This window comes from Delphinus delphis, chromosome 20 (assembly GCF_949987515.2).
Source record: "Delphinus delphis chromosome 20, mDelDel1.2, whole genome shotgun sequence".
Lineage (NCBI taxonomy): Eukaryota > Metazoa > Chordata > Mammalia > Artiodactyla > Delphinidae > Delphinus > Delphinus delphis.
Window position 1 is genome coordinate 19,054,964 of NC_082702.1, and position 27,334 is coordinate 19,082,297.

Sequence of the window (27,334 nt, forward strand, 5' to 3'; positions counted from 1 at the left end):
GGAGGCTGGACTCTTGGCATTAAGAGTTGCACAAAGCCATTGTTCTGAACTTATTTCCTGCTTCCCAACACTGTGATAAGAATATCCTAGAAACTGGATTTTTCTATAAAAAAACCTTTCTCCATGTGGACTGTATACATTCTGCCTCAAATTCTCTTTGGCAGTTTCACAATTTAAAAATACTTGAGCATCTCTTGAACGTTGTTTCTCCACCTCATTGTAAGACTGTACTTTTCACTTGTGTTCGCTCCAGGAATGCCTTCCCTCCCTGCTGGAGCCGCCGCCTCTCCAAACTCCTGATTTTCTCCATGCCTACTTTCCATTGGCAGCATCTTTTCTGAGCCCATGCTTGAATTTATTCTCTTCAAATGAACTCCAAAAGTGTGAAGAACTTAAACTTCTTTCTTCGTGCTCTTTACAAACCCTCAATTAGATTCAAGTATGAAAACCTAAATCCAAAACATCTGGAAAATAATCCCTAGTGCTGCTTCCCTGGAAAATAGATATACCAGCTGGACCACAACTCCATGAGAGACTTATGTGGATTAGATGTGAGAAAAAAAAAAAAGGCATGTGGAATGATCTGGAGGTTGATCTAAATAATGATTAGAAATTTCTGACCCTACACTGCCTTCTTTTTATCTTCCGGGACCCCAGAGCAGAGGGTTGAGATCATTGTAATCCTCAATTTACAGCATATTTTTACCATTCATCTATGCAAAACCTACCTTTTGATTTGTCTATTTATTTATTCTCTTTAACCCCATTCCCTTACCCCATAGACAACCACTGCAGTACGTTTAATGCTATTTGTTCTTTAGTCTCCATTCTAGACAAGTGCATATTGTTGTCAGTGTATTTTAATTTATATAAATGTTAAGATCCATATTGCTATGTGTACATATAATCCATTGCTTTGAATTACTTCACGTCTCTATATTTTATCCATCTTCCCAAGACTAGACATACAGGCTCCCAACTCCTGCCCCCGCAACTAATGCTGTGACCAATACCCTTGTGTCCTTTGGAAGGTGGGTCCATTGCTAGGATTCCTGGATTGTAGGGTACAGTGGTTGCTAGAGTAGGCCACCCAGATAGCCTATTCAGGACCAATGGAATCCCAGCTGCTAGGAGGGTTGGCTGCCCTCTCCACTGAGTCCCTCCCCAGGGGACTAAGAGAGCTGCCTCACTCAAGGTCCGGGGCCATCCCAGGTCTGGAGCTCCCTGTAGAATAATGTGACAGGTGAGATCTTTGTAGTGACTGCATTCCAGTTCAACCTCTCTTATCAATTTCACTCCCCGGGACATTGATTCTGAGCATGCTCTTCAGGAAATTCCCAGCATGCACTGAGCACTCTCAGCATCTATTTGCCAGGGAACTGAACTGAGTTGTGGGCGGTATGTACATTTAATAGGACTAAGTAGTCATGGACGCACCAGCACAGCATAAGTGTCTTGTATTCCCTCATCCCTGCAAACACTGGGGATTTTCTAGCAGTCCAATTTCTGTCAATGCATTAGGTATAAAAAGGTATCTTCTTTGTTTGAATTTGCATATCTCTGATAACTAAAGATTTTCAGCCTCTCCTTTTATACTTTTCAGCTTCTGTAAACTGCCTGAGCATAGAATTTGACCATTTTCTCTTGGGGTTACTGTCTAGGTATTCAACCCTTCTCAGTTTAAAATATTACAAAATTTTCTCCCATTCTGTCCTTGGTTCATTAACTTATCTGAGGTGTCCTCCAGTGAACCAGAAGCCTTCAATTAAAAAAAAATTTTTTTAATATTTATGTATTTATTTGGTTGCACCTGGTCTTAGTTGCCACAGGTGGGCTCCTTAGTTGTGGCTCCAGGGCTCCTCAGTTGTGGCATGCACACTCTTAGTTGCAGCATGCATGTGGGACCTAGTTCCCTGACCAGGGATTGAACCCGTTCCCCCTGCATTGAGAGCATGGAGTCTTACCTACTGTGCCACCAGGGAAGTCCCCCAGAGGCCTTCAATTTTGAAGTGAGCAAATCTGTCCGATATTGTTGCCTATCTTTTGAGTTTTTCAAATTTTGTTTAGAAAATACTCTCTCCCTATGTCACAGCAATATTATATTTTCTTCTAATAATTATTTATTTTTACCATTCATATTCACACCTTACCTTTTCACATTTTAACCCATGTGGAGTCCATTTAAGTGTGATATTAAGTAGATATCTTATTTTATATTTCTCTGTGGAGTGATCTAGTTTTCTCAGAAACACCTACTAGGGCTTCCCTGGTGGCGCAGTGGTTGAGAGTCCGCCTGCCAATGCAGGGGACATGGGTTCGTGCCCTGGTCTGGGAAGATCCCACATGCCGTGGAGCGGCTGGGCCCGTGAGCCATGGCCGCTGAGCCTGTGCGTCCGGAGCCTGTGCTCTGCAACGGGAGAGGCCACAACAGTGAGAGGCCTGCGCACCGCAAAAAACAAACAAAAACAAACAAACAAACAAACAAAATACCTACTAACAAATGTAGCCTCTCTCTTTAGATCTGTGATACTATCTGCCCACTGGTCTATTTACTCTTTGCCAATACCACACTGTTTATACTGCTATGACTTTTCAATATGACTTTACATTTGGTACAACAATTCTTAAGTCTTTAATCTCCTTTTTGTTACGGAATTAGCTATTTTATATCTTTATTTCACTGAATTTTAGACTAATTTTAAAGTAAATTTAAATTTGAGAGCAAATTTGTCAATTTTCTCAAATTTCTCAACTGCAATTTATGTTTGAATTGAATGAAATTTAGGTACAGGAGAATTGGCATGCTTGAATGTGACCATGTTTATCATATTATAACATTATCATCAGAGTTTTTGAAGTATTATTTCTGTAAACTTGATGTGTTGTGGCCATTGTGAGTGATATTTTATTTCTTTAATTATATTTCCTGGTTGGTTACAGTTGATAAAATGAAATACTATTGATTTTTGTAGTTTGGTGGTCTATCCAGCTATCTCGCTGAACTTTCCTATTAATTCTGTTGATTATGGATTTTTTTTTAATGTGTTTGTTTGGTAGACGAGCATATCAACTGCAAATGATGATGGTTTAAACCATCACCTTCCAATCTATAGTCTTCTCACTGATCTCTCTTCCAATTATCAGCATCATGGAAAACGAATAGCTTATTCCAATTTATTTTCCTCAACACTAAGGAAAAGAAGTTGCCTTTCATTCTTAGTTCGCAAAAGAGTTTGAGCTATAACTACATGTTAATACTTGCTTTAACCAAAAAGTGCAGGATGCATTGAGGTGTCTCTTTCAGTCCTTCCCCTGACCCCCTTGGCAAAACTTTCTGTTCCAGTGACTATTTCCGGGCACTCCATGGCATTAGCTCCCAGTTACAAGCCTAGGGCTTAGGAGCCCTCCCGTGCTTCCATTCCTCTCATGCGTTTCTGCCATCACCATAAGAAGAACACAGCTGGACCAATGAGGATGAGAGACTTGTGGAGCCCAGTTGCCCCAGTTAGGTCCAGCCCAGGTCAGTTGAGTCCAGCTGACTTGTAGATGCAGGAGTGGAGCCAGTTCAGCCTAGGTCAGTGAAGCTGACCAGTCAAGATCAGTCAACCCCACAGATGTGTGAGCTCAATAAAGGCTTATTGCTATATGCACTGAAATTATGTGGTTTTTAGTCACACTGCAGTTGCCGACTGCAAAGTGTCACATATCAGTGCTCTCTCTAGTCACCATCCCAGGTAAAAATTCCAGCCAATAAGAGGAAGCCCAAACCCCTGCTCACCAAAGCCCCTGGCCCGCCCCCACAGTTACGCTGCCCGCATGCAGTGAAGGCACCATTGTCTCACAAACGCAGGTTAGAAATACTGCTGGTGGCTCCTTGGGGCCTCCTTGGGTCACTTCCCCAGGATGTAGGCATGGCTGAGTTCCCCAGGGGCCCCAGGAAACCCTGATAACTGGACCCCAAACTCCTCCCTAATAAAAAGGAACCCCAAATAATCCAAATATGTCCTGTGCCTCCACAACTCTTTGGAATCATAAATGGTTGTATGAACAGCCCTCACTTGAGACCCCCAAGAACAAAAAGAGCAGTTTGGGGAAAGGCCCCAGACTGTGTACATTTTTGGTATCAAAGTAGGATTTGTCAACCATTTATTCTCCTTCAACTTTGGCAAGTGGCATTGTTGCCAGGGGGTGTCGTCAGAACCTGCAACTGCCAGGTTGGTGAGCCCAGCCAGCATCCTTGGTCGGGGATCTTGTTTTGTTTTTTTTTTAAACTAATTCTTATTGTTGTCCACTTCACAATTTTGCTGCTGCACTGTAGACCCTAGTATCAATTTTACTTGAAAATGCTGCAAAAACAAAAAGGTAATGCCACTTCCCACACTGTTTCAAAAGGTTTTTAAGTGGAAAAAGGTATTTAGTATTTTTAATAAGCATCTTCAATACTATTGAGTTGGTTTCTTTGTTCATATCACAAGATTAATTATGCTGTCAGACACTTTCAAGGCCTGCTTAACAAAGATTCAGTGATATAATGGTTTGCTTTGCACTGCCTTTTTTCTGCATAGCAATCACAATCAGCATTAGACAATTTAAAACCCTTTCACCAGCCGGAAGTTCTGAAGAGCCTTTTAATCAACAAAAGTAATTTTGCAAACAACTAGATACAGCATTTTTCATATTAACTAACTTGCATTTAAACTCTGCAGGCTTGATTCTTCCTTGGTCTCTGATTCCAGGAAACTAGGTTATTCCGATGGCCTAGAATTTAAAAGTGGGGATCACAACACACTGTCTGCTATGGGAACCCCCCAGTTTTCACGTCCCATTATTCTACTCTGCTTATTAAAAAGATAGCACTGGTGCGCAAATGTAGTTCATTTGTTTTAATGATCTCTTAATATACATATCTTGTCTAATCAGGTAAACTTTTTTTTTAATTTGTTTGTCCAGAGAGCTTCATCTTGCTATTTTTTGACAACGACAATTTGTGTTAGTTTGTTGTGGTTTTATATAATTATTATTATTTTTTAATTTGCTTGATTTTTATTTATTTTATTTGTGTCTCCCTGGAATGAGAATATTCCACTAGCATCACTTTCAAGATTTTAAAATTCAACTTTTTTTGAGATTGGCAATAATTCAGTTGAAGCCTGGGTCCCCTGCTCACACAGAGGCTGCCCCACACAAAACTAAACGTTGTGAGGTTTGGTACTTGAAGGATGGTTTCTTTGGGAGCCCTAGCAGGGAGACACACTTAGCTTTCTTTTTTTCTTTTTTTTTAATCAGGCACGTTTTTTTTTAAATGAAACTAACCTGTTAATGACACCTTTAAAACATTCATTTAAATAAAAAAAAAGAGGCGGAAAGGAAGGCCCCAGCTGCAGTGCTGATGTGTAGTATGTACACAGTGGCTATGTGTAGTAATTAGCGACTGCAGCAGTAATGCCCACCCCCCAAACCCCCGTGTGTTTGACACTATTTCAACCCTGGTGAGAAGTGACCCTGGGATCTGGAGCCACAGGGCACAAGGAGCAAGTCCTGTCACAAGAAATAACAGGGTCAGGAGACGCAACTAATGAAGTCATAGCAACTGGTGCACAGAGCCAATCAGAAGAGGTGCCAATCTGTAAATGAGGATATAATTAGCAGAAAAAATAACATGCTTTGGTTGAATTCGAGGGGAGCCTGTAATGACTGGATATTGAGAAAGATTCCAAAAGATTAGTGCAAACATTATGCAACAAAGAATACCTAATTAGGGGAAAAAAGTGAATATGCCTTAATTAGAGGGAAATGCATGATTGAAAGACGTGGAGCTGTCTTTTAATATGAATGTAGTAATGAAGGTTAGTGCGTATAGCTCCTGGTTCGGCTGAGCAGAGCGCTCTGTGAATTAGTGGGAGCGGCACACACATCTCTTTGCAGATGGCGCTTTGTACAGGGATGCTCACAGGGGCCCCGGGCGGGTGGCCCCCCATCGAGTGGAGGGTATGAAGTGCCCACAGCGCAGGCAGCTAGCTGGTCGTCTTGACCCCAGAAGCCTCCTGCCTCCTAGTACATGAGCACCCCCATGACTTGTCATGGAGCTTAAAATGCAGAAAACAAATCATTAAAAGTGCAAAAAATTATATCCACACGTCAGCACCTAGGAACCTTTGATGGTTTCCTTTCAGGTGTATAACTGGCAAGGTGCGGGTTTTGTTTAGGGAATTAAAACAGAGTCATCCTCCTCCCAGACCAACGGATCCAAGCAGGTCCCTTTTGTCACCCCAGCAGGGCCCCGGGAATTTTTATGATCCTTGACAATGAGAAAAGAATGCTACCAGCTTCCCTTTCTTCACTACAGCAGACATTTCAGGATACAAGCAGCTACTGATTTTTCCTCTAAAAGACAAACTACATGTTGTTTTAGTTTCTCTCTTTTTCCCTTTTCTCCAAACTGTTCTGAGTATTGATTTTCATTTATTTTACACGATTCTTAATTGTCATCATTAGCTATCTATGCCACATCCCCCTGCTTAAATATAACCTGTCAATTTTGTGGCATATTTATAGATTAATTTAAATGTGTTTTTAAATTTATGACTGCATACCTTTGGTATGTTTGTAACATTAACATACTTATGGTACAGAATTTTTTAATTAAAACTATTCATCAAAGAAAGTCCAGGTAGCGAGTATCTCCTTGTGTGCAGTGGGGGTTCTATAGCGGCCAGAGCAAGCAAAATAATAGGTCAATTAAAAGAAATCTAAAGATAGCGTTTGCAAAGACCCAATTGTTTAATGAGCATTTGCCAACTGATCCCCTCAGATTAAATTATGAACTTGTGTTTTTTAGTTATAGGCATCAGCGCTGCATGTGGCAGAAGCGGGAATAAAGAGGCAGAGGAAGACAACTGCTCTTGCCCCGCTGCCTGCACACAGGGGCTTTGCTTCTTGTGGTCTGGCTGGCAGGGCAACAGACACCACCTTCTGGAAATTGACACCCCGAACTGCAGTAAAGTTAGCCCTTCCTTGTATCCGGGTGCCTCTGGTCTGCACGGCCATACCAGCTTTGTTCGGACCGCTAAAACCCACAGTCTCGCCCTGCCTGGCAGGCTTCTCCTTGAGGACCTGCTCTGGGAGGTGAGGACGCGGGTCTGCTGCTACGGAACGGACTTTCTTATGGCACTCACTGGCTAGACAAAAATCTCTTCTGTTCTTTGCCCATGTGTGTTCCTTATTCACTTTGTCGAACTGTCAGCTGCCTGGAGAATAGGAGAACCGTCTGAAACAAACAGTGTCCTTAGCGGATGCTTTCCCAGGGACGCTGCTGTGGCTGCTTCTGAACGGGAGCACAGGCCTGAAAGGCCAGTCTGAGGAAGTAAACACGTGATTAATGGAGTCAGAAAGCCAAATGGCACCCCAAAAGGCAGCTGTGGGGCTCTGTGTCAAAGTCTTGGAAATAACCAGACCCTCTGGGGCTCTCTGACCAGGAATGGGTAAAAAGAAAGGCTCAGTGTCATCCTACTTGGCCAGGCAGGTCAAAGCATATACTTGATGCTGGTTTTTTGAAATTCCTCAATCTTCCTGTCATACTCTTCTTTGGGTGTGCCTTAATTTTTAGTATTTTCCAACAGTTTTTAAAAATAATTAGTAGATAATGGACCCCAGATCTCAGTAATAAGTTTCACATTTCCTCCACTTTAAAAATAACATTTCCTAAAAGCAAATGGAATGGTTTTCATCAGTATCCCTATTTTCATAATATTTAATCAGTATTTTTCTATTTATTGTTCCTTACAACTTTTAAATCCACCTTCTTGCTTAGATTATCTCAGACCCAACCCATATGAGAATGTTGCTTACAACCAGGATATGAGTCTTTAAATTAGCAAATTATTTGTGATATTTTAAACAGATATGGAATGAATAAAATTGACTTACATCCTATTGTTATTTTTACTTTTAGTATCCAGCTGACTTTTGGGGTGGAAATGTTAGTGATAGGGCTAATTTTCAGTCCCTAAATAAACAGCCTCAACAATGAAATGCTTTTCACAGTGTTCTAACATGAATTAGATCGTGTCAAATTTATTTCGAATCAGATATTAGAAAAATGAGTCGCTTCTATAAATTTGCCAGTTGGACACAGGGCAGCTGGGAGATTGCCCATTTGGCTTCTCCACCAGGCTAGGTGATGCTCCAGGGGCATCTGGGGAGCGGAATCAGCCTATACATAAGTGGGTGGCCAATAGGAAAGCTGGTTCGTGCACATCCCGCCATTCACTCCCTGATTTATTTCCAATGTGAGCTTTTATCAAAATGTCCCCACTGACAAGAGTAGGGGCAAAGGCAGATAATAATAGAGATAGCTAATGGAGCAGGGTTGCATTGGAATTGGACCAAATCCTCCTTTTACCCGACTTTGAATGCTAAATGAATCACTCAGATTTATATGGAGGTGGGCTCCAGAAGGTCCGCATCAGGGCAAAATAGGGTTACAATTCAATAAAACGCGTGGCAATGCTTTATTGACTAGTGAACCCACCGTGCCGCCAACTGCTGTATTTTACTGTTGTCGACCATAACTGCCTGGCAATTACACTGTGAGTGTTTGCTAAAGACGTGCCTGTCTTTTCCCTAGATCTGGAAGCAGGTTCAGCGAAGGGAAGCTCTGGAGGAAGTAGGTCGCACACCTTTCCCAAGTCTTCCGGGAATAGAAGCCAGACACCAATGATAACATTGCAAACAAGTTGATGCTGCTATTTTTAAATAAGCTGTTATTATTGACTAACAGAGGTTGCTGTGGGTGGGATGACAAAGACTGCGAGTCAGAAGGTTGCTGTGAAGACTTCCACTAGAGAGCTCGTTAATGAGAAGCAGCTAAGTGCAGAGCTAAATGCTGGCTGCCATCCTTCCTGCTCCAGCTTCTCTGAAGCAGCCCTGAGCTGCTGGCCGGGGGCTCCATCCGAGATCTCTTTAGTCTCTGCCGTCCCCCCAGACATGTTGTCTGTGAACGTGTCACGTCATCAGGTAAGGTAAGGAGCTGAGGACAAGAGGTGTGAAATGGCAGAGATGGTGGCTCTTTGGCAATAACCGGGGGCATTTTTATATCAAAAAATGAGCCGTCGCCACTGTAGGTGGCTCTGCTCCTACATACACAGTCCATGTGCCCTGATGCAGGAGGTAGAGCAATTCTAGTGTGATTCTGTGCAAGCATGTGCGTGCGCACACGCGCGCGCACACACACACACACACACACACACACACACACACACAGTGATGGGCTAAGTCTCCTCCGAATCGTTCTGTGCCTTTAGTGCATTTGAAATGAACTCCAGTCTGGGAAAGTTCAGTGCCTGTGGCACCAGGGCCATTTTGTGAAGTAATGGGCACTTGGTGGCCTGAGCGGCCACTGCTCTTAGCTTTTAACTGCTGGATCATAAACATCTATTATTTGTGAACTGTGTAGTAAGTTATGCTCACGCAAATTATGTAAGCCCATTTGGCCTGCCATCGTGTGGTGTCAGATTTCACAGTTTGATCAATTTGCCAAAGGCCTACAATCCCAGTTGTGGCAGACTAATAAGAAGAGCAGAGAGAACTTGACATAGACAAGGATATATCTTTTCCAAAGATAGGCCACATGACCCACAGGGCACTGGACGTGTTTCACTGTGTTCGTTGGGGGGAACCTTCCAAGGACTCACAGCAAGGAGAACCCTCAGACACAATACAACATGCTCAGTGGTAACTGCTGCTACCTGGACACCGTGAAGAGCCTTATGCTTTGGAGGAGGACGAATCAGTCATGCTAGATTCATACTGTAGATTTAACTGTTGGTTTTTAATATTTTCAATTTAAATTTAATGAGTTTTCTGGTTGTGGTTTCGGTTACATTTCATTTGCAAATTTGCTTCGTTTTCAGCTGTACCAAAGCTCTGAGTTTCAGGTGTACAAGATGGTGAGATGGGTAGAAAGAGCCCAGGATGCTTCTGCAGCCTCCAGTTGCCTTCCTCCTTGTCGTTGGCCGCATTCTCTGGAGACGCTCATTCCCCATCCTCCCTTTGCCTGCCGTCTTCCCTTCTCGGTGGCCTGCAAGTCCTCTCTCGGGACCAGCTGCTCCTCCAGGACAGTCTCGGGATCCCACTTCCCGACCCATGTCTGACCTTTAGGAGACCTTAGCTTACTGTTTTTAAACACATTATATGAAAAGAATTGGAAAGCTCACTTATGCTAAAGAGTTAGTGGCTTATGTCAGTGTGGTATGCATTTGAAAAAGGGCATGATGATTGGGGCTTCCCTGATGGCGCAGTGGTTGAGAGTCCGCCTGCCGAGGCAGGGGACGTGGGTTCGTGCCCCGGTCCAGGAAGATCCCACATGCTGCGGAGCGGCTGGGCCCGTGAGCCATGGCCGCTGAGCCTGCGCGTCCGGAGACCGTGCTCTGCAACGGGAGAGGCCACAACAGTGAAAGGCCCGCGTACCACACACACACACACAAATAATAAATGAAAAAGGGCATGATGAATTCAGTAGAAAAAAGTCAAAAGATGAGATGTTAGGTACCATAAGACTTGAGGAATAGGGCACCTGCTTATCCATGTATTACCTTGACCTTTGGGGTGGTGATAAGTGGGGACGTCTTAACCTGGCACAGTGGGCTGGCAAGATATTTCTGAGTTCTTCAGCTTATATGTCAAGGGCATCACTGGGGAGGGGTGTGAAAACAGAAAGACGCCTGGGGGGATATTTCCTGGCTTCTATACCTAGGGCCTGCTTCCTGAATACCGAGAAGTTTCAGGGCTGTAGCCCTGGTCTGTGGCCACATCCAGCTCCTCTCTGAAGTCTGTTTTCCAAGCAGTAAAAGAAAAATTTGAAGACTGTGCTCTCCAAGGGACTTCCAGTGGGACATCCACAAGACTCAGATGGCTGGCATTCACTTCGGAGGATGTTGCCCTGGAGGCATTCTGTCAGTTTCAGTGGCTTGAATCCCTCCCACCCCTAGCGGCATCCCATCAAGAATGTGTTGCTGAGGGCTTCCCTGGTGGCGCAGTGGTTGGGAGTCCGCCTGCCGAGGCAGGGGAAATGGGTTCACATGGGTTCGTGCCCCGGGCCGGGAAGATCCCACATGCTGCGGAGCGGCTGGGCCCGTGAGCCATGGCCGCTGAAGCCTGCGCGTCCGGAGACTGTGCTCTGCAGCGGGAGAGGCCACAGCAGTGAGAGGCCCACGTACTGAAAAAAAAAAAAAAGAATGTGTTGCTGGGAATTCCCTGGTGGTCCAGTGGTTAGGACTCCACACTTTCACTGCTGAGGGCGCATGTTCAATCCCTGGTTGGGGAACTAAGATCCCGCAAGCCATGTGGCATGGCCAAATAAAATTAATTAATTAAAACCAAAGTTAAAAAAAAAAGAATGTGTCACTAATTCTTCACTAATGAGTTCTCTGTTTTTACCAGAAGTAAGGTTGATCCAATCCTACTTCATTGCCAGGTCGACGGGGAAACGTCTGGCTGTGTGGAGGGGACCATTTGCCTCTGCCCAAACTACAAATGCAAAGCCCAACGCTGGGGACGTAATGGGAATTTGTCACACTTGGTGGAGAACTTTAGGTCCATAAACCATGGACAGTCTGTAGTCGTTCATCTGTGACAGACGTAATAGGAATAACCGTCACTTAATAAGTAATCCAAGGCTAATTAAATGTTACTAAGATACATTACAAAGATTCTTCTGTTTTTTCCTCACACTCCTTCAGAATACCCTTCGTGAGGGTGTACAGGAAAAGATCCTGCACGTGGATATTGGGAAAACACTGGAAAAAAAATGTTTACTGCAGTGGAGCAGAGGAAGATGGCTCACTCACTTCTTGGCCTCCCTTCAGTATGTATACAGGCAGGTGGGTTCACAGAAGGGCCTCGACACTCTGCAGACGTACAGCCAGTGTGGCCAAGGTATTGGCCCCATTCTGCCAGCCTCATCCCACGTGGCAGCCTTTCCAAGTACAGACTCCACACCTGATTCACATGCAGTGCATGGCAGCAGATACTGAGCTATGCCCTGGAACTACTGCTGCAAAACCTCTGAATCCTTTACACTCAGCAGCATCTGACTCTGGGGGAACGCTGTGCTCACCCCAGGATGGGAGGACATGGCAGATACCCACACAGGCCCTTCAGGACCAAGGGACCCATTCCCCCAGCTGCTGGGAATGTTGGCAGTAGACAGCTCTCAGCTGAATTCCTCTCCAAGAATTGCCCTCTGTTGAGGACAGTTGCCTTCCCGAGGTCATACGACAGTCCAGAGGGAAGCCCACTCCAGTGATGGGTCAGGTGGGTGTACAAAGGTAGGCAATTTCAAAGGTGCATCCCAGCTCCAGAGTTCCCTGTGGCTCTGGCCAAGGCTTGGGCATGACTGTATCCTGGTTCAACCTCTCCTTCTGCTCAGTCCTGCTCTCCTCCCTGCAGTACTGGTTGACTCCAGTGATACCCCTGAATAAGCCTCCTGCCTGAAAATCTACACTCCAGAGTTTGTTTCCTGATCCCCTACCCCGTAGCCCTGTACGGTGCCTGAGCCGCAAGCAGGATTCTCACTGCATGAGGATTTGATTCACGTGCTCATTTCCCAGCCCACTGCTGCTCTGAGCTGGGCTTTCCAAACGCGGAGCCTGGGCCAGGCGTTCCTGTGAAAATGGCTCCTGAGGGAGCATTCTGAGCCGAAGCCTGTAGGAGACAGAGGGCGCAGGATAGAGCAAGAGGAAGATCCCAGCAAGATAGGGTCTCAGGGATGGGCTAGTCTTGGATCAATGGGGAGAGCGTTCTGGAGTGTAAACCACAACTGGAGGCCAATGCCTGGCCTTTTTTTTTTTTTTTTTTTTTTGCGGTACGCGGGTCTCTCACTGTTGTTGCCTCTCCCACTGCGGAGCACAGGCCCCAGATGCGCAGGCTCAGCGGCCATGGCTCACGGGCCCAGCCACTCCGCGGCATGTGGGATCTTCCCGGACAGGGGCACGAATCCGTGTCCCCTGCATCAGCAGGCAGACTCTCTACCACTGCGCCACCAGGGAAGCCCTGCCTGGCCTTTTATATTAATCAGGCAGTGGTTGTGGCTGCCATGGTAATGGGAGACAGGGCACACAGCTTTCTGGGGGTTAGCTCCCATGGTAAAGGGCAGTTCTCCAGAGAAGGGGCACTGAAAGCCAGTACCCTGGGGAGTGGGTGGGGCACCACAGTGTCTACTGTACCACTTGTCCTGATGCCAGGGAAGAAGCTTGTCTCCTATGAGCTGTGTCCACCCTCTTACCAGGAGACTCATTCCACTCATTTCCTGTCTGAACTATCATCACAAATGAGTTTTTTTAAGAGAAAGGACGTTCTTATAGTTGCATGTTTTAAAAAAATCTCTTTGCAAGCCCTTTCTCATCTGCATCTCCTCTTTTCTTCCCGACCACATTGAAGTAGGTGGGATTGGCATTGCTATTCCATTTCATAGATGGAGAAAACTGAGCCCTAAGAGTGGCCAGACTTCACAAAAAGTCACCCAGTTAGAGGCAGAGTTAGGGGCTCAAACACAGTTCTCCAGTGTGTAGTCCTGGGTCCTGGAAATCAGGCAGAGATCCCTTGGTGCCACCACCAGAGGAGGAGCCCAAGTCATATTCTGTGAAGTGCACAACCTGTGCAACTGTATGAAGCCACCCAGGTCCCGCTCATACTGACCTTAGCTGGGGTCAGACAACCCTAGTGACCCTGGGGCATCCCCTCTAGACTGAGTCAGCTGTACTTCACTGGTCTCCTGCATGCTACTCTGCATCCCACTAGCTTCTTTTCCTTCTCAAAGTTTCTGCTCCTCAGAACTTCAGTTACAGTAGTTTTTGGCTTGTCACTATGGCTCTGGCTTTAACCAGACCTAACTCCCTAAAATCAGCCTGTTGATGGGCAGTCCCTGCCCCCGCCCTCCAACATTTTTCCTACTCCCATTCCTCAAAGGATGTTAGCTCACCTCATCTTTTTATGCTGGGTCAGATGTCACTGGCCAGTCTATAGATTGTTGCATTTCTTTTTTTTTTTTAAATTAATTAATTAATTAATTATTTTAAAAACATCTTTATTGGAGTATAATTGCTTTACAATGGTGTGTTAGTTTCTGCTTTATAACAAAGTGAATCAGTTATACATATACATATATGCTCATATCTTTTCCCCCTTGTGTCTCCCTCCCTCCCACCCTCCCTATCCCACCCCTCTAGGTGGTCAAAAAGCACCGAGCTGATCTCCCTGTGCTATGCAGCTGCTTCCCACTAGCTATCTATTTTATGTTTGGTAGTGTATATATGTCCATGCCACACTCTCACTTTGTTCCAGCTTACCCTTCCCCCTCCCCATATCCTCAAGTCCATTCTCTAGTAGGTCTGCGTCTTTATTCCTGTCCTGCCCCTAAGTTCTTCATGACCAATTTTTTTTTTTTTTTAGATTCCATAAATTGATACAGCCACTATGGAGAGCAGTATGGAGGTTCCTTAAAAACCTAAAAACAGAACTACCATATGACCCAGCAATCCCACTACTGGGCATATACCCTGAGAAAACCATAATTCAAAAAGAGTCATGTACCGCAGTGTTCATTGCAGCTCTATCTACAATAGCCTGGACATGGAAGCAACCTAAGTGTCCATCGACAGATAAATAGATAAAGAAGATGTGACATGTATATACAATGGAATATTACTCGGCCATAAAAAGAAATGAAATTGAGTTATTTGTAGTGAGGTGGATGGACCTAGAGTCTGTCATACAGAGTGAAGTAAGTCAGAAAGAGAAAGACAAGCACCTTTTGCTGACACATATATATGGATTGTTCCATTTCTGGTGTTCATCCAGACCCAGGTCACTGGGTGGAATTACCTGGTACAAAAGGGCGGCCGGTACCTTTCACAGGGTCTGTGAGGGCAGGCTCTGTGCACTCTCTAGTACACAGAACCTGGATCATCACCTCTCAGAGCATCAGGGGCAGAGCCTCATGTTCAGGGGAGGCTATATTAAGCCTCCTCCAGCTCTGAATTCTGTGATTCTAAGGCCCATACTCTACCCCTTAGAAACAAACCATGAGGCCAGCTCACCATCTGGGTAGCTGGTCCATTTGCTGATGTCTTCCTAGTCAAGCCAGCAGGCTGTAGACAAGATCTCAGCAGGCCCTGCTAACATACAATGTACATCAGTGCCTCTCGTGGTTTTCTACTGGATCGGTACATCCCGCGCATTGGAGGGGGATGGGCTTTAGAAACAGTCAGACCTATCTTGACAAAGAAGATGGAAAAAGAAGGAGTTATTAAAAAGAAAAAAAAAGAGCTTCCCTGGTGGTGCAGTGGTTGGGGGTCCACCTGCCGATGCAGGGGACACGGGTTCGTGTCCCGGTCCGGGAGGATCCCACATGCCACGGAGCAGCTGCGCCCGTGAGCCATGGCCGCTGAACCTGTGCGTCCGGAGCCTGCGCTCCGCAGCAGGAGAGGGCACAACAGTGAGAGGCCCGCGTGCCACAAAAAAAAAAAAGAAAAAAAAAAACACTGAATTTGAGGTCAGTAGCCCTGCACCGTGACATTGGCCAACCAAGCGACCCCTCCAAGCTGACATTTCTTCATCTGAAAATGAGGGCACTGGTTTGGAAATTGACCAGGTGGATGTTTGTGAAAGCCCGGGAAGGCGCTGGTGCTCAGCACAGGTGCACACGGTGCTCACATGTCCAGGGACGTTCTTGTCTAAGAGTGACATCTCCAGGGCTTGTGACAATGGTGGCACAGGGCTGTGCACCTTTCCTCTCTTTCATTGTCCCTGCCACCTCGTACCTTCTCTCAGGCACAGCTGTGTCTCTCTGCCCTGAAGTGCAAACAGGCTCCTTCCTTCTGGAGGGAAGCAGCAACCCTGGAGGGCCCAGCTTCTCAGCTCCAGCCTCTACCCCAGGGCTGTGTCCTGTCGTCACTCATCGTCATCCTGGCCTTTTTTTTTTTTTTTTTTAAGGTTTGTGTCTTTTTGGAAGCCCACACAGTGTGCGGGGAGCCCTGTGTAGCTTTCACCCCTTTTATATACAGTAGCTTGTTTTATGACTGTTTTAAAAACTATTGGCTTAGGGTGCAATAACACAGATGTCTTTGCCTCACAAGAGAACCATGAATTTCCACTTCTCTCTCCTCGGTGACAGCTCCATTACCTTCCATGGATAGTCTCTTCTTTGGCCCTGAAAAAAAGTAGGAAAAAATGTTATTTCTCCCACAATTGGCCCTTACGCCAGGGCCAGCAGATCAGTAGTGCCGGCACCCACTTTCCCTCGGCGGGCCCTCCGCCTCCTCAGATGCAGCCCTGTCACAGCCACCTGGTAGTGGAGCAAGACCACGTCTGCGCCCCCAGAGGAGGGCTAAAGCCATCACGAAAGAAAGATCTGTTTTCTCACTTGCGTCCTGCCGGTGTTTCTATAAGTGGTGGCAGCCCAGTGGCAGGGAAACTTTGTGGGCTGCCTTCCTGAATCTTCACCTGCTTGACCTCAGCTCGACAACTTCTTCACAGGTGCAGAGATCGGTCAATGCTCGGTGCGAAGCCGAGCGCTGCATCCCGAAAGTGGCAGGAGTCTGGGCTGGATGCGAGGTGGAGAGTGGGAGGCAGGGCTACAGGCACGTCACGGCAGGCGAGGCGGCCGAGTCAGCCTGTCTTGCGCTCACAGGCAGAACTCTTCTTGCTTGGAAGCATGTCACACTGTCATGCTGCCTCTTCCCTGTGTACAAAGTGGTAAGGTGTGAGTTCAATTAGCATAGAACAAAACTTCTTACCCTCTAATAATAACACCTTGAATTTTGATGTTACCTGCTCTCCAAGGAGCTCACAGCATTAAAACCAAAATGTACGTCTTCATTGTGTCTCATCGGACTCCAGATGCAAAGGTCATAGCCCCTATTCCGCAGACAGGGAAACCAAGGCCGAGGGCTCTCTGTGGCTCCCTAAAGCACAGAGGGAGCTTAACTGCCATCGCCTCACTTAATAGCTGTCTTTCAGTTCTGTGCAGAATGTATGAGCTTAAATTCCTTGAAAAGCAGGGTGATGGGACTCGTGTAGGGGCTGCAACACGAGTACCTTCAGACAAATGGCAAGTAACATTCATGAGCGGGGTGGGCCGGGTATACCCAGTGGGGAATGGCAGGGCCTGGACAAACCGGGGTGGGCCAGCCACCCAGAAGGGGTTGCCTTCCTTGGCCCCAGAAAAGTGTTGGCGTGCAAGATGGCAAACCCAGCATCGTCAGGTCTTCTGATATGTACATATGCAAATGTTGACCCCCCCCAAAAAAAGAAAAAAACCCTCTCTTTTATATCTAATATGTGTCCTGCTGGGCACAGCCCCATGGCCTCCAGTCTGTGACTTTTAGACTAAGGCACTGTTTGCCCAAGACTAGCGTGCTAGCTTGTGCATGTTGCTTTAGGGTGGATTGAGAAACACACTGGCCCAGAAGAGCTGGAGGCTCTGCTCCAATTTTAGTGTGAGATGCTGGGTCCCTGAATCATGGGTTTGGCAGTGACATGGAGAGAAAGAAATGGAGCCCAAAGAGGTGGAGGAAAAAGAATGGGGTCCGTTAAACGAAGGGAGAACCTAAGAAGGTTCTAACTGGAGAGTCCAGGGGTCAGGAGGGTAAAGGTGCCTTTGATGAGGACAGAATTGCCGAGAGAACTCATTTATGGGATTTGGGACTGGGAAAGGTGACCGTGAGCATTTCTGCATCAGGTACTCCAGGTAGAAAGAGGACGGGTAGGGAGGGATGCCCTGGGGCCTGCATGTTTTCGGGCTTCTGTGCTTCCCAGGCAGGTAGACATTATAAAAACTGTGAGACCAATTTGAGGTCACCAACTTTTTATTTGGCCAGGTAGCTACCTGAAAGTAAATAAATAGAAACCATCTCAATTTTGCTGAAGAAAAACCCGAAAATCTTCTCTAATAAGAACCTATCTCATGATAGTCCTTTGAAGTGAATAAAATTTAGCTTAATAAAAATAGTTATTCCTTAGCTGGTATGTATTTATTTATCTTACCAAGAATGGACATTAGTCCATGGATTGCTGTATGAGAACCACTACTCTGACCCTCCAGAAGTAACTGAGAAGAAAAGACTTGGGCTGGAGTTTAGAAGCAGTCACAAGAGGGGAGATGGTGAATTTGTGAGCCTGAGGAATCCCCAGCACTGCTAAGACAGAGAGGAACAGAAAGCAGAGGCTCTATTCCAGGACCTGGAGGGTGTTCTCCGTCAAAGGCGTGGGGAAGAAAGAGAGCAGGAGATAAAAGGAGCAGTGGGCTCAGTGGGGAGGGGGCACCAGCGCTCAAGGGATGATGTGCTTGGCAGGATAAAAGCAGTCCATTGGCTCAATGGGCATCTTGGATTGTCTGGATCCCATCCTATTCATTTTTAGGGGTAGAGACACAGCCTGCTGTATCCCTACAGAGAATAAAGGCTGGAGCTCGAGATGCAGAGACAGTTACCTTCCTCTGGATACTGAGAACAGGCAGGTGGGTTAAGCTGGGTGGCTCCCAGATGCTGGAGGACAATCACACGCAATCCATAAACTCAGATGGCTGCTCTCAGGGCAATGGTCTCCCTCTGCATTGGGCCCTCGTGCTGACGTTGATGAAGCTTCCCTGGACGCCTGGGCAAGAATCTTTCACTGGGATGAGGATTAACCATGGCTATTAGTGCTTGTGGAGGGGGAGTCTCCCCTTCCCTCACCAGAAGTGTGTACTTCCTGGGGATTATGAGTTAATGTATCTGGAATGGTGTTGGCTTCTCCAGGTTTTGTGGTCTATCTGGAAGTCGTATTCCAGGGCTCCCACGAGCCACCTGGCTGCAGTTCCACTTGGATCAGGGTTTGCCATTAAATGCAACGAGGAGCTCAGGCCATTTATCATGGTGAATCCAGCGCCTAAATCTGGGAGGAAATGGTCATTGCTCCAAATCGGATAGGAGTCTCCCTGCCAGGAACCGAGTAGGGCTAGCTCTGCTGGATTTCTGGGCTGAGTTGTTATCTGTTTGTAAAAATGAATGCTATTCATTTAACCCCTCTCTTGGATCTGATCCATGAGGCAATGAATTTCACTGGTTTGCATATTCATCCACTCATTAAATGTTTACTGAACTCTTACTGTGTACCAAACTCTGTACTAGGTACCATAATCGGTTAACATTCCTGTCTCACATTTTAGGGGAGAAGACAAACATAAACAGAGACCAAGAATTTCAGAAAGTAATAAATACTCAGAAGAAAATGCGAGGAGAGTAATAGGATAGAGAGTGACTGGGCTTCTTTAAGACAATAGTCAGAAAAGAGCCCTCTAAGAAGGTGGTATCTGAGTGGATCTGAATCCACTCAGGGTTGAGGGTCTGGGAAAAGGTTATTCTAGGGGCAGATAACAGTAAGTGCCAAGTCTTTCTGGGAGGAATGAGCTTGGCTTGTTTGGGGAACAGACAGAAGGCCATTATAGCTGGAACAGGTGAGCAAGGTGGGACCAGTGGAAGATGAGGTTGGGAGGGAGGCAGAAACCAGGTAGTGTAGAACCTTACGGGTCATGGTGAGGCTTTGGGATTGTATTAGAGCTGTGAAGGAACACATTGAAGAGCTTTAAGCTATACGGTGCTATCAGTCTGGATAGGAGAGGTTGTGCTGCAGCAACTGACAGCTCTGAAAATTCACAATCTTAAAATAATTTCTCCCTCTGGCCATATGTGCATCTTAAGTCAATGGAAGGGATTTGCTTCTCATCATGCACGTTAGCAGTCTCAGGTTGACAGACGATCCACCATCTGGAGCGCTGCTGGTTCCCATGTCATTGAGAAGGGCAGGTGGCAAATTACCCACTGTCTTAAAGGCGTCAGTTCTGGGAGTGACACAGGCAACTTCCATCACTTTCTGTTGACAAACTAGGTCACACATTCTTGCCTGTCCTCAGAAAGGTGCATCACTAGCCCTAATGACTACCACTCAGGGCATCTGCTTGTGGAGGGAGAGCCCAGGGACCCAGCAATAGTCCCTGGTGTCCTAATCGTGGACTCCATGGTCCAATGTTCATCCAGTTAGAATCATTTTCCCCCTAAACAAGACTAAGCCAGCTATTGAGTTTAATCACTAATGTGGTAGTAGAGGCTACAGTTGTTGCTCTAAATTTTCCCCAGAAGTTGGGATAGAGCTCTGAGAAAGCAACTAAGGGGGAATCTCACTTAGTGCAAGGTCCAGACTTGGACATGACCCTGGGCTGCTTCTGGCCTGCTCCCCGCTTGTGAGCACCCATGTGCTGCCCACCTCCACAGCAGCCTGGAGAAGGTGCCTGCCTGGATTGGGTGACCCTGACAATGGTAAAGACCAGACATCCCTGGAGAGTCCCCACATTTTCCTTTTCTGTCATGAACTCTAATCTCTTGTGGCTTCCATTCTTCCAGGAGTCCCAGGACTGCAGCCACTGTGATGTTTATGGTGTGGATGTCCCCCAGCTAGGGCCTCCCTCTGTTTCGCTGGTGTTTCTTTCTGAAGCCTTGGCCTGCCTGGGGTGAGTGGCTTCCTCATGGATCACACCCTCCTCCTCTGAGGGCCCTTGCAGGTCTCTGGGTGTCAGGGGAGTATCAAGGAATCTCTGCCCTCCAGTTGGACCACTCACTGATTGGACTCCAAAGAGAATGCCCTTTCCCCTTTCCCCAGGGGCTCTCCCCAGTGACCATCTGACCAAATTCTGTGCTTCCTCAGTGTGACTTCCCTGCCCAACCCAAGTTTGACTGAGAGGTGAGGGGCTGAGGTGCCTGGACCACCTGCCCTGGATGATACCTCTGTCCTATACATCTTTCTTGAGACCCTTATACTACTGTTGGGCCCCAAAGCCCATTCCCAAACTTCATCCACAGCCTCCCTTCAGGCCCACACTGAATTGCTTGGACTTAACCCTGGGGTGTGAATATATTCCCATGGAAGTTTTCTTCTGTCCTGCCAGGTGCATTGCTTGTTGGCCATGCCTCTTGTCTCCTCTAGAAAAACTTCCTTTAAAAGGTCTTGTTTTTCTTTTCACTTAAGCTCTGTTTTGATAAACAATACACAACAAATATTCAGTGTCCATCTACCCTGTGTCAGACAAGCCACTCCAATCACCGTTCCTGTCCCTGGAGGGTTGATGTTCTTTCTTTCTCTCTTTCTTTCTTCCTTCCTTCCTTCCTTCCTTCCTTCCTTCCTTCCTTCCTTCCTTCCTTCCTTCCTTCCTTCTTTCTTTCTTTCTTTCTTTCTTTCTTTCTTTCTTTCTTTCTTTCTTTCTTTCTTTCTTTCTTTCTTTCTTTCTTTCTCTCATTCATCAGTTCATTCAACAAATATCTTCTGTGAGCCAGGCCCAGGTCCAGGTGTTGGGGAAACAGTGATGAACAAAATGTGCAGGTCTCTACCCTTCCATTCTGCAGAGAGAGACAGAAAAGTCAGTAAACAAAGTGAAATTTCCCTGTCCCTCCTTCGCCTGCCCTCAGAGTCGCTTCAGGGGCTAATGAGGACTCCATCTCCGTGCCTCCCGAGGAGGTCATATGTTTTAATTGGACTTAACTTTTTCTAAAGTTTAATAGGAAAGCAATAGTTTGTTTTTCATTATCACAGCATAATATACTCTGAATACGCCTTTTCAAAGAATGCGGCCCTTCCCCCTAGTTACTGATCTACCCCAATTTCCATTTGAGACTCATTAGGGTAAAAGGACCAAACTGTGCTGCTCTCTCAAAGGGGAACCAGAGGCAGCAGGCAGGGAGCTCACCCACTCCCGACCTCTAGCTGGGTTTGCTTCGAAGCCCCTGGCTGAGTGGTTCTGGAAGGGTCCTTCTGATCTAGGCTGGTCTCTCCTCTTCCACCAAGTTGCCCTGCCTGCCCCTGGGGAGCACAAGGAAGTATAGGACCCCAGTGGGGTGAATCTCCAGTGATCCGGTGAGTTCGGCAAAGTGGGTGGTCTGGGCCGGCTTGGCCCAGCTGATAAGCATTTTTGTCTTGTTTGGGTTTGTGTGCCTCTCTTTCTTTTTGCCCTAACAGTGCAGACTGACTTTTGATACTGCCCCCAAACTGACCTTCTTTCTCCTTCCTCTCAGCCTCGGCTCACTTTGCTCCAGTCTGCAAATCATTTCTCAGTCTTTCCGTCTGTGAACTCTAAGATTTCTGGAATAGCTGAACTGAAAAGAATCCTTACTGAGAGGGCTTCCCCAGAACGACAGAGTGGGTTCAGACCTGTGTGAGGTGTGTAGCCCTGGGCACGGCCCCGTGGGGTCTACATGGGGCCAGACATCTGCTCAGAGACGGGAATCACCAGCTGGTTAGCTTCATGCAGAGAGAAATAACCCTAGGTACTTAGAATTTGTTAGTTGGGAATATAGAGATCCTTCCACTGAACCAGCTGTCTTGGAAAATTTGATCAAAATTGAAAGATGCTCAGGGAATAAATTTAACTCCAAACTATGGAGTCCAAGATATAGACTGGCTTTCATGAAATGGAGAGGTCCACCCAGGACCAATGTCACTGTAGACATTGAACACTAAGGCATTTGAGGAACATGTGCAGAGACCCTCCCCGTGTGAAGCACTGTGCTTGAGATTGGCTTCAGCAATAAGCACATGGTTTCTGCCCTGACACAGTGTACTGTCTACCTGGAAGCAGGGTCTGGTGTGGCAACAGACACCCCAACAAGGCCACGTGACATGAGCTGCTATGTCTCGCTGTTCTAGCATGAGAAAGGAACGCAGGTCCCAGTCTCTAGGGTATGAGATTGGGGAAAAAAATAAAATTTAGTACTTTCAGGAAACTGAGTGAGTTCAGTGTTTCTGGACTATAATACATTGTCTGGGTGGCAAATGATGACACCCCCTAGGGAGGCAAGTGAGTCCCATCACGAAGGTCTTTGAAAACATGTTAAAGATAAAGAGACTCTGTAGTGAGGACTAAACATGCAAGCTGCGAGGTCAAATTTGCACTGAGAAAGATGACCCTGGCTGCAGGCTAGAAGATACACTGGATGTTTTAGAGGCTGGCAATATGGAAACTGTTGAATTTATCAAGTGAAAGAAAATGGTGGTGGGGACCTGGGTCATGGCAGTGGTAATGGCGAGAAAGGACAGTCATGGGAATGGACACAATTCAGTGATTGAGTAGACAATGGCTGTACTGTGGGGGAAAGAATCTAGGATGGTCTCTGGTCGTTGATCTCTAGACAAAGAATCCAAGGCAGATGAGGATGGGGAAAAAGAGGTAGCAGATTAACCTTGAAGGTACTTGTGAGATATCCAAGATTAGATGTTGAGAAAATTTAGATTGGAAGTCATATCTGAAGCCAGAAGAGACATAGAGTTTGCCCACAGAGTGTGTAAAATGAAAAGAGAGAAAAAGGAAATTACATAGAATACAAAGATCATGAGAAGTAAATCTACTGAGGATCCCAGAAAGGGATGGCCAGAAATGTAGCAAAGATCCAAGTTGGGAAGTCAAATTTTATGAAGTAGTTATGCCCTCATGCTTGCAGAAGAATCAGGTTAACCAAGAACTGAAAATCATCCTTGTCTCCAAGCACACTGGCATTCTTGGTGAGACAAGTTTCCATGAGATGGAAGGAGCAACCTCCAAACTGTGGGATGAGTTAATCGTGAAACTGTATACAAGCCCCTGAGTCCCCATCCCTTGAACTAAAAGGCTTTTGCTTTAGTCTCCCAGGCATCCCCTGAGTCTCAAAAGGTCGACTCAAGTGTTAATGACTAGGAAACGTGAAGATGTAGAAGCGAAAAAGAGCTGTTGGGCTGGGAAACTGGTAACAATTTACCCTATAAGTCTGCCACGTACCCGAGTCACAAAACTCCCAGTTCCCTGAACCATATAGATAAAGGCCTGAGTTGTTTTTATAGGAAGCCGACCCCCACCAGGTGAAACCTGCTGACTGCAAGCACTAGACCCTAGACTGGTTGAAACCAGAAGGTTGATGATGTTTGAAACTTTACCTTGATGCCAGCCAATTGTGCATGAGCTGATCACACACCCTACAGTCCCCTCCCACACACTGCCTTTAAAAGCCCTTCCCTGAAAGCCATTGGGGAGTTCGGGTCTTCTGAGCATAAGCTGCCTCTTCTCCTGGCTTGGCACCCTGCAACAAACACTGTACTTTCCTTCACCACAATCTGGTGTCAATAGATTGTCTTAAATGAGCACAGGCAAGTGGACCCAAGTTTGGTTTGCTAACAATTGCTGGGGGAGTGGAGACAGCGAGTGTAGACCACTCTTTCAGAAACTTGGCTTGTTGTGAGGGTAAGAAGCTGTTTAGGGCTGTAAGAAAAAAAATTATTAAGTTGGGAGAGATTTAAGTATGTTTCATTGTTACATGGAAGGAACAGAAAGAAAAGACAGTGGAAGGTGTTGAAAATATAGGAGAGAAAGCAGTGAATCCATCAAGCCACAGCACTTGGAGAGCAGACGTGGAAGAAATGTGGAGCAGAGGCAAAGCGGGATGGTCAACCTCCCATACAAGGAGTGAAGTATTTTCCACTGTGGTGGGAGAGAAAGATGGAGGGTAATAGATGGAAAACCCCATAGAGAAGTTTTGAAATAATCACTTGGGATGATTTCTTATTCTGGAGAGAAAGCAGGGTGGGAAAACTCAGAGGAGTGGTACAGAGTACAGAAGGCTCAGCTGAGCCCAGAGATTTTGTGCTTGTAGGGCTTCCAATTTACAGAAGAGTATGGTTTTTCTCCAGCGCTGCTTGTTAATTCAGAGTGGGTATAAAGAAGGGAGGAAAATGGATTGATTCAGGACTGGGATTTTGCCAGGATGGAGCATGGACAATGAAAAGAATAGTGATATGGAAGAATTTCACATCACAATGTTTGAAACAAAAGCACATAGAGACCACATGAAGAATCAAAGCCAGATGGCATTACTAGGAAGGAAGATAGTATTGACATCCAGGGCCCAGAAATCCCAGTAAAGTAGAAGAAAATGTGTAAAATGAGGAAATATTCAAGAGAGCTAAGACAGGACCTTGGGAATGAGAATGTGATGCTTCTAGTGTTTGACTTGAGAGTCATAGTTTCTAGAGGAAGATATAGACCACCTGGGGGTGACCAGTCACCTAGATGGCTAATGTAGAGTGGATGCAGATGCTTGGAAATTAGCAGGTGAATCAGGCATCTGTGAGGCATCAGTGATGGGTGATGAGTCATACATGTTAAGGCTAAGGTCACCTTTACTGATGACAGTGGGTTGGGGGTAGGGGAAGTTGCTGACCCAGTTCTCATGGTGTCTGATGAATGAGAATGAGTGAGAAGAGTAGCTGGGAGATTGGTAAATGCCGGGGATTACAAGAGGTGAAGGGTAGCACAGGCAGATGATGTTTATCTTCAGGGATAGAAGGAAAAATTCTTCCTTCTATCCCAACTGAAGGAAGGTTCCCAACTGATCCTGATGTACACGGAGCCTGGGAGAAGGAACAGCTGCCACCATAGAGGACTGCAGGGGAAGCTTGTCCCTAGAGTACATCACTAAGACCACAACATCAATTATAGCAGAATGAGGACATTGAAGATAGTAGGGAGATTTAAGGAGTTTTCTTTATCAAGGAACAGGACTTCCATCTAGCAATTTGGGAAGGAGAGGAACACAAGACATGGGACAAGACATGGGAATGGGAGAACCTGAAGGCTAGATGACTGCAGGTCGGGGTAGTAGGGATGGAGGGGTAGTGACATCAGCTTGTGCCCAAAGTACCCATGGGCTGGGGAAGGGAGTGCTTGAGAGCCAGTCAGCAGCAGTGGGATTCTTTGCTTCATTGGATCCTCACTAAGTGTTGGAAGAACTTACTGGATCAGACTCCATCATTTCCGGAGGCATCCAACCTGTGGAGCACAGTGCCCATGGGTCCTACTCTTGTGGGCCTTCCTTAGACCAGCCAGGAGCTCCACCCCCATGGTGGGCCTGGTTTGTCACGGTATCACCAAACTCCCACAACTGCTGCTTCAGGGAAGCTGCTGCTTCCCTACTGTTAATCCAGGTCTCTACCAGGAAACTCGTTCCACATCAGATAATGGAGAAATGATTTTTTTTTCTTAAATTAGGATTTGACAGAGTAATTGTAAAATCGGTATTTTCTTTGAGCTTATAAAATGACCTTAGAGTGAAACTTTCTCAGTAGAGATTTTTATAAGATGTAGCATATTAAACTGTATTTAAACATGTTGAATGAATATAAATTATCACCAGTAAAAAGGGGGGAAAAAGGACAATTGTTTTATTTCTGAAAGATTTCAATGACTTTCACACAGCCAGACCTCATGACCTCATCAGCTCTGATGGTTGATGCTTGTGCTGCAGCTTTGTGCCTCCTATGATAGGGCACCTCAGCTCTCAGGAGAGGGAAAGAACAATGGGTGGGACATGTATTCCAAGCCCCAAGTGTTGAGATTCTTTAAAACAAGAAGTTTTTAAAATTACTACTGTTTTGCAAAAAAGTGCAGATTTTCTAAGGTCATAGACCCTAATTTGTTGAATTCCTTGTTCTTAAACTAGAGTCTGGTGCCTGATAGTCCTGGAAAAGTGTTTGATAAACTGAACTAAAGCCAATTTTCAAGTGGTCAAATTTGAATTCACCACAAGAAAGTCATTAGACTAATTCCTGGGAAAAGGGTAAGTAAGACCAATATGGTAGACAGAATAACCCATCTGCTGATGGTGACGGCTGAGGGAGAAAGGCCCTTCCACTCTTCTGCCACATCCCACCCAAGAAGGCATCCTGGGATAGCAGAAGGGGGTCTGAGTCTAATGATTTTATTTATCTAAGGCAGTGATTTTCCTCCCTGTGTTCTATCTTGAGATAGACCCATCTTCTACTCCCTCCCTCTGTTCCACTTGTTCACATGCTGGGCTCATATCCTGATGTCCCATGCAAAGGACACTGGATGGATGGATGGATAGATGGATGGATGTGTGGATGAAAGAAGAAAGAAAAGGAGAAATTCATCCCTAAAATCCTCTGATCTCAGGCTCGACATCAGTCTACAATATCCAAGAGAACATGCTGGTAGAGCCCCGAGAGGCTGAGCCCCCCCAAACCCCCCAACCCTGTGAAGCTCCCACTAACTCCCTGATGGACTCAGGTTGGAAAGACCAGCACTCTTCCGTCCAGAAAGGTCCAGACCAAGAAGGAAGAAGCTCTTCTCCCTTCCACATCCACAGTGTAGATGCAAAGAACACAGATCTGTTTGCCAAATATCAGAGCCTGCAGCAGAATCCCACATTGTAGCCACCTCATAGCTATCACCCTTCCTATCTCCCCTTTTTCCTGGAGGCCATAAATA